Below are 8399 nucleotides of genomic sequence, written 5' to 3' on the forward strand. Positions count from 1 at the left end.
CTTCACCACAAGTAGCTCTCTTGAGTTTGATGACCATACCAGATTCTTTCCATTTATGAAGGCGAATACTTCTTCAACATCTATGCTTGGGGCTCCCGCACGAGGGATAAGCAAGACGTACTCTTATCTTGAGCATTGCATCACTCGCATTGCTCGAATCCCTAAAGTAAGGCAAAAGTTTACAACTCTTGGGTGACTTCGTTGGAGTTTTCTTTTGAAGTAATCTGAAGTATTTGGAAGGAACTGCAGAAAGTATTCAAGCTCAATAAGTCCAGACGGAGTCAAGTCTCCTCAACAATGGCATTCATTAGTTTCTTATTGCATTCTCATTTGTAACATTTCATTGTTTGTTTAAGCATTGCTAGCATGTTGTCGCTACCGCGAAAATTAACAGAGTCGCCACTAACATATTTATCCTGAAAAGGAAGGGAATGCCAGCAAACCACAAAACAAAACAACGGTCTCACGACCAGAGAAGAGGGTAAGGGAGTCGGTTACGCGAGGGGAAGGTATTAGCACCCCTCGCGCCCATCGTACTCGATGGTATCCACGCTTGTGTCTAAAACTATGGGTGTGTAACAAATCTATGCTAATCTGGACTAAAATGAATGCAGAATGTAGGGAAAAGAAAGGATTGTGCTCGCACGGGCCCTACCCCGCTGCCTACGTATCTGTTTTGCAGAATCAGAGCTACCGTAGCTCGGCTAACTAATTTTGTTTGTTTTGTGTTTTTTAGGTGAACGAGTTACATTCACACTCCGCTGCTCGACCTTTGGAGACTTATGCCTGGGAATGGAGAGGAAATAACAAGTTCTTAAGAAAAGAAAATCAAAGAGTGTGGTTTGTGTTTTAAACAATGCATGAGGAAGACCTAAGCTAAGGGGGAAAGCTTGCTACCTAATGTTATCATACAAAGGGTACAAGTCTAAGCTAAGCTATCAACCTACGAGGGAAAAGGGCAAAAGCAAACAAATAGCACACAAACGAGCATCCACTCGTAAAGCAAACAAAACCAACGGTACTGACCGAATGGTAGAAAAGCGGTCCCGCCATAGCCAAGGGGAGCAGCTCAACCCAAGTCAACCAAGCATTAGACCTCGTGAAAATGATCGGGCCATAGACAAGAGGGCGGACCCCTCTCAGCAACCAAGCCGTCACGGATCGTAAAGGAAAACGGTGCGTGCGTACACCGAGCATCAACGTCGAGTGACATGAGCTATAGGAAAGGCGGGGGTCCGGCTACATGAACCCTTTTCCTGACATACTCGATAACAAGATCTTTTGCACGTTCGGAAGCGAGCAACGCGAGGCGTGCGCATACCAAACAGACTCAATGAGACTAGGCGGGGGTTGATTACGAACCCTTGACCGCATGCCTTCCATGAGGACTTAACGGAGTGCCATATAGGACTTATTACACCGTGACTCCCTGCCGCAAAGCACAAACGTAAACACACCAACAAAAACAGAGCCTCTTTCGAGGGCTTGGCCAGATGCATGTCTAAGTCCTACTTCTCATGTTAAAGGATGATGCGAGAAAGCGATAAAATGCGGGAATAATAAAATGAAACGGAATCAATACCAAACGGATGATGATCCGTAAAATGAGGAGAAGCGAAGCGAAGAAACTGAGGATCCCGCGAGCGAGCTAGCAAAGCAAAAGCAAATAGTCAGCACACCGATTCAGCACACCGATTAGCCACAAAGCACACAAATGTCGACTCGTATGTCGAGCACAATCACAATACACCTGCAAGAGGAACAAGCAAACCAAACAAGCAGATATAAAGTAATACAGGCGTGTCTCCAGGATGAGAGCACGACACGAGTAAATGAGATAGAATTGTATTCCGCAAGTGAAGCGGAACACTCAGGCAATGAGTATCAATCGGAGACCGTCCAAACGCCTTGCACACTAGCACACAGGTTAGAGATAACAAATATCGCAATCGGAATTGCGTTATTACCATAAAGCGAAAAGAAACGGACAAGTTATGTAAATGTAAGATAAACGATCAACATGAAAAGGAAAATCAAACATGGAGAACTTAACAAACAATCAATATCAATCGTCTCATGAGATAGCACGTTTCACAAGCTTTCCAACGATATAAAGAACGCACAAATCGGAGTTACGAGTGAAAAGATACGAAAGTTTGAAGTTAGAAAATGAAATATGAAAAAAAATTACACTCAGGAACCGGTTCCTGCATAGGACAACCCGGTTCCCCATACAAAAAACCAGAGAATGAACATTTTAGAAAACTGGGAACCGGTTCCCACCTAGGGACAACCCGGTTCCTGGTACAAAAACACAGAGACTGAGAAAATAAGCAAGCTGGGAACCGGTTCCCACCTAGGGACAACCCGGTTCCCCATACAAAAAACCAGAGAACACAAAAATTAGCAAGCCAGGAACCGGTTCCCACCTAGGGACAACCCGGTTCCTGGTACTAAAAACCAGAGAATCAGCATTTTTGGATAGAGTGGGAACCGGTTCCCGCCTGGGACAACCCGGTTCCTGGCGTGTAAAAACAGATTTTTAAGCATTTTAAAGGCCTTGAAGCCATTCGCACTCAATCCAAAACGTACCATTTAAGCACAAGCAAACATCAACAACACAATTTACATGCATCCACACATCAAATAATCCACGTGTTAACAATTATGCTAAGTGCGACTCGTCAAATAGAGCAAATATCAAGCAACATTGCATCACATGCATTTATACAAACACGTGGAGTACATCACAAGCAACACAAACTATCAACAACAATTATGCACACAAAGTCAACAACAAATCACGGATCCGAACACGAACAACACAATTCATCCTCAACGGATATCAATCATATTCAATCAACATCAAATCCAATCACAATTTACATGAACACGATCAATTCGGACAAAAATACGCAAATTCACCGATCAATCATTATCAATCATCCATAAATCAAGAACAAGGAGTAGATCTAGATTTGAATTCACATATAATCAACAATTAAGCACTTAATTCAATGGTTCAAGGCTTACCGAATGAAGATCCAACCGAAGCACGAACACGAACACGATATAAACGCGAACACGACACGAACGCGACTCGATCACGAAAGCGAATCCGGAGTGGGAGAGAGAGATCGCGCGAGATCTAAGGGAGAGAGGAGGAGATTTGAACTTTGATCCTTGATTCTTCAATCCATGTTCTTGATCTTGATGAACTTTGATGAATATTGATGAAAGTTTTATGTAATTTGTGGTTTTGATTTAAGAGAATTGAGAGAGAATTGAGAGAATATGTTTGTGAAAATTGGTGAGTTGAAATTATGAGAGTCCTCTCCTTGATTTGTGAAGAGCAAAATGTTTATATATTGTCAACGCGGAACGTCTAAATTGCCCTCGGTTCGTCTTGTTTTGGCTCGTTTTTAAGGAAACTCGGTTCGGCTCTGAATCTCGGAACGAAACCAACGTCCACTCGAAGGTGACTAAAATCGTAGATCATAGCCGCGAGAATCGCCTCAAACGGATAAGCGACAAAGAAAATACGCGCGTTTGAATGACGAGAAACGTCGGTCCAAACAAACGCGACTGTGCAGAATTTTGCGCGTACCGCTCAAAGAACTCGATAAAACCTCATCTTCGGCTCAGAATCCGACCTGGCATGTGTGACGAAGAATCGAAGCTAACGAAATTTCCAAGAAAATGCCACCGGAATGGGCTTCATACGATAAAAATCGAAGAAGTTATGAATTTTCAAACTCGGTGCGACACACTCGAAAACATACTTTTCACTGAAAAATCAAGGCGTTCTTCAAAATGCTGGGAATTTTTGGTGCATAATTGGTCTTCGGTCCGAACATATGAAATCTTGATAATGATGACACGAACCTCCAGTTAAATTTTCAAGCGAATCCGACGAGCAGATTGTGAGATATGAATTTTTTATTGTCCAAAAATCCTACATTCAGCACCGTTCTTCACTGCGAAACCTCAAGTAATTTGCAAATTCGACGACCTTCTTCAAAGAATTAGCTTCCGAGCCGAACACGAAAGTTGTAGACATCGTCGAAACAGTCAAGATAACGCGGGAACTAAGCTCATATCACCTTCCAAATATGACTTGCGAATTTTTCTCGTATTTCCACTGTTTAAACCATTTTTCACGCCTTTCTTCTTAAACCCATGAAAACTCTTTATTATTTTTCTTCAATTTTGAAATGACGAAATAAACGTCATTATTAACTTATAGCTCAAATAAAGAGGGCAAATTTTGGGGTGCAACACATGTAAAAACTTGTTAATTTCTGAATGAAAATAAAAATACATTGTTTATGTTTGTCTTGAAGAAACCCATTCGTTTTCACTCATAAAATGTTTTTTGGCATTACGATACCAACTTTACTAATCCCTTGCTTAGGCAAAAAGCTGAGGGAGAATGATGAAAATAAAAATGCAAAATATCTAATCATGTGTTTTTGAATAAAAAACCCTACTGAGGATGTACAGGCATTGTTTCAAATCCCCAAACACCGGAGATATAAGGGAGATAGACCCTCGTCAACCCCTTCGAGCCTTGAAGTAGGAGTTTCTTTTCTAATCATAAAAACCCTTATTTTAACCTTGGGGCAGGGTAGCGTTCATTTAACTTGATCGAGTGTTCAAAACTCACCAAAAGGTTATGCATCTAAGGATACAACAATGGTTATCCTTCAAAGGGTTGAGGAACGTCAAAACCGCAATGATTATCCTTATTCCATCAAGAGATCAAGAGATGGCGATACCACAATGGTAATCCTTCATCAAATCAAAGAAGTGAGGCAGTCGCAACCACCTCCAACGAATCAAAGATAATGCGAGGTCACACGGTCTGTTAAAAAAAAATAGAAAAAAAGGCAAATAATAAGAAAAAGAAAAGGATGAAAAGAAAATGGCAAAAGAGGCATGAGAAAAAAATGATGAAATTGCCAAGCAAGAACAAAGTCGTGTGATAATGAACCAGAAGAACCAAAGGTGAGCGACCGCCATGTCCAGAAGCTTCATTGATTCCTCAACCATTCCACAATCCTTGTGAGGACTGAACACTCATGTCGAGTTAATTGAACCTAGGAATGGAGAACATCATGAAGGGGGTGGGTACAAATAATTTTGAGCCTAAAAATCCTTTGTTTTTTGAAAACCATGAACCCGACCAAGTTACAACCCTTAAAAGTCCTAATTGAAGTAGGGTTTATTTTGAAAGCACCCTCCGATGAGATAGTGTTTAACTGACTCCCAATGAAGTATGACTCATATCCATGTTGGTATCGTACGTTTGCTTTATCTTCCATATGCAAAAATCGAGGTTGTGTCAACTAGTGATCCATTCACAAGAGGTCGCAACCTCCTTTCATAAAAAGTTTTACAACTTCAAGACTAACATAGGCTTTGCATTAGAATTATCATTCTTATAATTAACATTCTTTTGCATACAAAACATCTGCTTAAACATCAAAAATTTCAGGATGAGAATCAGTGAGTAACTTGATCATGTCAAAGTACGAGAGACTTGAGAACTTCGAGGGGGAAGCTAATCATCTTAAATGTTGACCATCAAGGGGCAAGTTATCCAAAGAACTCCGTTGGGCATGAACAGTTAATGCTTTCCTTGATTACCTTGAAGGGAAGAGTTTGAAGACTCCGTTGAGCGTGGTAAAGTTGTTTCCATGTTTGTTTGACTTCAAAACAAAGAAAGCTTGAGGATTCTAGTCAGATGTACCTAATTAGGGGCAATTAAGTCGAGGTTTGACCTCTCAAATTCAGCATATATGGGGCAATCAAGTCGATGAATCTCTCTTGAGTTCAACCAATATGGGGCAGTTACGTCGAGATTGGACAAATCTCTCCAAGGATCCTTTAGGGAAAATTCCTTCATGGGTCGTAAAACTTGGGGCACTATCTTATGAGTTGTATCATTTCTCCCCAATCATAGGAGTTCGCTTCTCCTAGAAAAGTTTCTCCCCAATCATAGGAGTTCGCTTCTCCTAGAAAAGTCTCTCCCCAAGCATAGGAGTTTATTTCTCCTGAGAGTTTGTTCCATTTTTCAAGCATAGGAGTTTATTTCTCCTAGGAGCTGCTCCATTTCCCCAATCCGGTCTCCTTATCTGGATTTCTCATCCCCAACATGGTGAATCGAGGGAATCTCCTCAAGTTGAAAGTCTTCCAAGCAGTGGCACATGGTGAGAGGTCGGAAGTTATTCTACACTCTACAAGCCAACAACCGGAAGGGGCATCTTGCAAATCAAAGTCCAATATCTATTGGCACCTGTACATAATTCTTAACACTAAGGGGATTCTCCCTGGTGTTTACCTCACTAAAGCCTTTATTTGGCATTCTGCATATAGTATTCATTGCATATAGCATTGCATCCTCAAAACCGTAGCATATCCATCAAAGCGGATCATTGTGGTAATCAGGATAAGAACAATATCTCTTCCGAACTGTGTGCGCCGGGGAAAGAATGCCTTTAAACTGATCTAGACATGATGCTAGAAAATAAGTAGGACAATCTTCATCTGAAGGACAAAGTCGATCAGGCAAACATCTCCATCTGATCTGATGATATCAGTGGCTTGCTCCTTAGTAAGATCTCGGGGATCCGGAGGCGGTTCCTTCAACTAATCTCAAACTGGATATTAGGATAGGAACGGATGTTTCTTCCGAACTGTGTACGCCGGGTAAAGAAAACGTCTTCAACTGATGGTTAAGCATCAGGACTGGGCAAACGAATTTCTTCTTCTGAACGAACTAAATCGTCAGGGAGTAGATATTTCCAACTGATCTGATGTATCAGAAGGCTTGCTCCTTCGGAAGATCTATAGAGATCCGGAGGCGGTTCCTTCAACTAATCTGAAACTGGATAGGAACAAATATCTTCCACCGATCTGGGGACATCGGGAATAGGAATGTCTTTGAACTGATCTGAACTGCGTCAGAAAATAAGTAGAACAATCCTCTTCTGAATGACAAAGCATCAGGATAAGCGCCTGTAATGACTAGGCGAATATTGCTCTCTGGGGAGCATTTGAATCTGGGTAACTTTCCTGCAGAAAGAGACAAACATGATATGATTTATGCATGAAGAAAATGAACTCTCGGTTACAATGATGTGATAAAAGATATTACAATTATTAATTCATTAAAACAGTAGGCAAAATATTTGATATTGAAATTCTAACATCAAACAAAAGAATGAGAAACCAAACCCAACCTTCACAATAATATAAAACCCTAAAATTAAGAGTGGAAAATGAGTAGAAGTGTGAGATTCGGAAGATAATGGAGAGAATATTCAATTTTGATGGAAAAAGCGGTGGCATAAAAAGCAGTGGCTAGAAAAGCGGTGGTTGATCAAAGTTATCTATATTCTAATTCTTCTTTTTAAAGATAATTAGAGATAATGAAAGATGTTTTTTTTTTTTTTAATTTTTTGAGTCAAGATGAGAAAATAATTTAAATATTATAGTTTATTTTAGTGACCCACCCACGTTTTTTCCTGGTTCCACCACTGCTTATAACTTTTATGTAATCGGTTACAACATGTTTCTAGCATTCTCGAAACTACTGTTGCTGTTGCATTCCCCTTTTTTGACCATGAACAATAACGTGTTCTCTTCATCAAACTCTTATCTTGCAACCTTGGCTTCATCCCCTTGAGGTTCTTTCTTGTTCGTATTGCACTCTCTTGCAAAATGGTCGAACTTTTAACAATTAAAGCATTGTATATTGCTTTTGTCAATCTTTCCACTTTCGCCTCTAAAATTTCCTTGACTACCATTATTGTTGCAACTGCTCTCACCCTTTTGACAAGTCAAATTCTTTGAATTTTGAGATTCTCTTCCACTAAAATTATGAAAATACCCTTTACTTTCATGGACCATTTTCCTTCCGACTTCTTGTTCTTCTTATTAAAACGAGCTTGCAAAGCGATCTCCGCATTTCCCTTGTCACTAGTTCTCCTATCCATCTTTTGCCCATGAGCCTCAAGAGATATTTATAGCTCCTCTTTGCTCATCGTCACAATATCCGCCAATTTCTCAATCGGCATTACTATGTTATCAAATCTTACCGTCAAAGAATGCAAGATTTTCACAACAACATTCTGCTCCATAACAGTATTTTCATATGTTTTTATTTGATTCACCAATCAAGTAATTCTCGTCACATAATCATTGATTTGTATCCTTTCCTCTTTTGGAATTAATTCAAGTTGACGTTTGTGAGTTTGTAACTTCACACCACTTTCACCTTGTCAGCCTCTTCATATGCCTTTTCCAAGATTTTCCTCGCTTGCTTTGACAATTCGCAATCACCAACTTTCTCAAAGTTGTCACCATCCATACATTAATGGATAAAAACAAAACGC

Source organism: Vicia villosa, linkage group LG1 (genome assembly GCF_029867415.1).
Source record: "Vicia villosa cultivar HV-30 ecotype Madison, WI linkage group LG1, Vvil1.0, whole genome shotgun sequence".
In the NCBI taxonomy this organism is placed as follows: domain Eukaryota; kingdom Viridiplantae; phylum Streptophyta; class Magnoliopsida; order Fabales; family Fabaceae; genus Vicia; species Vicia villosa.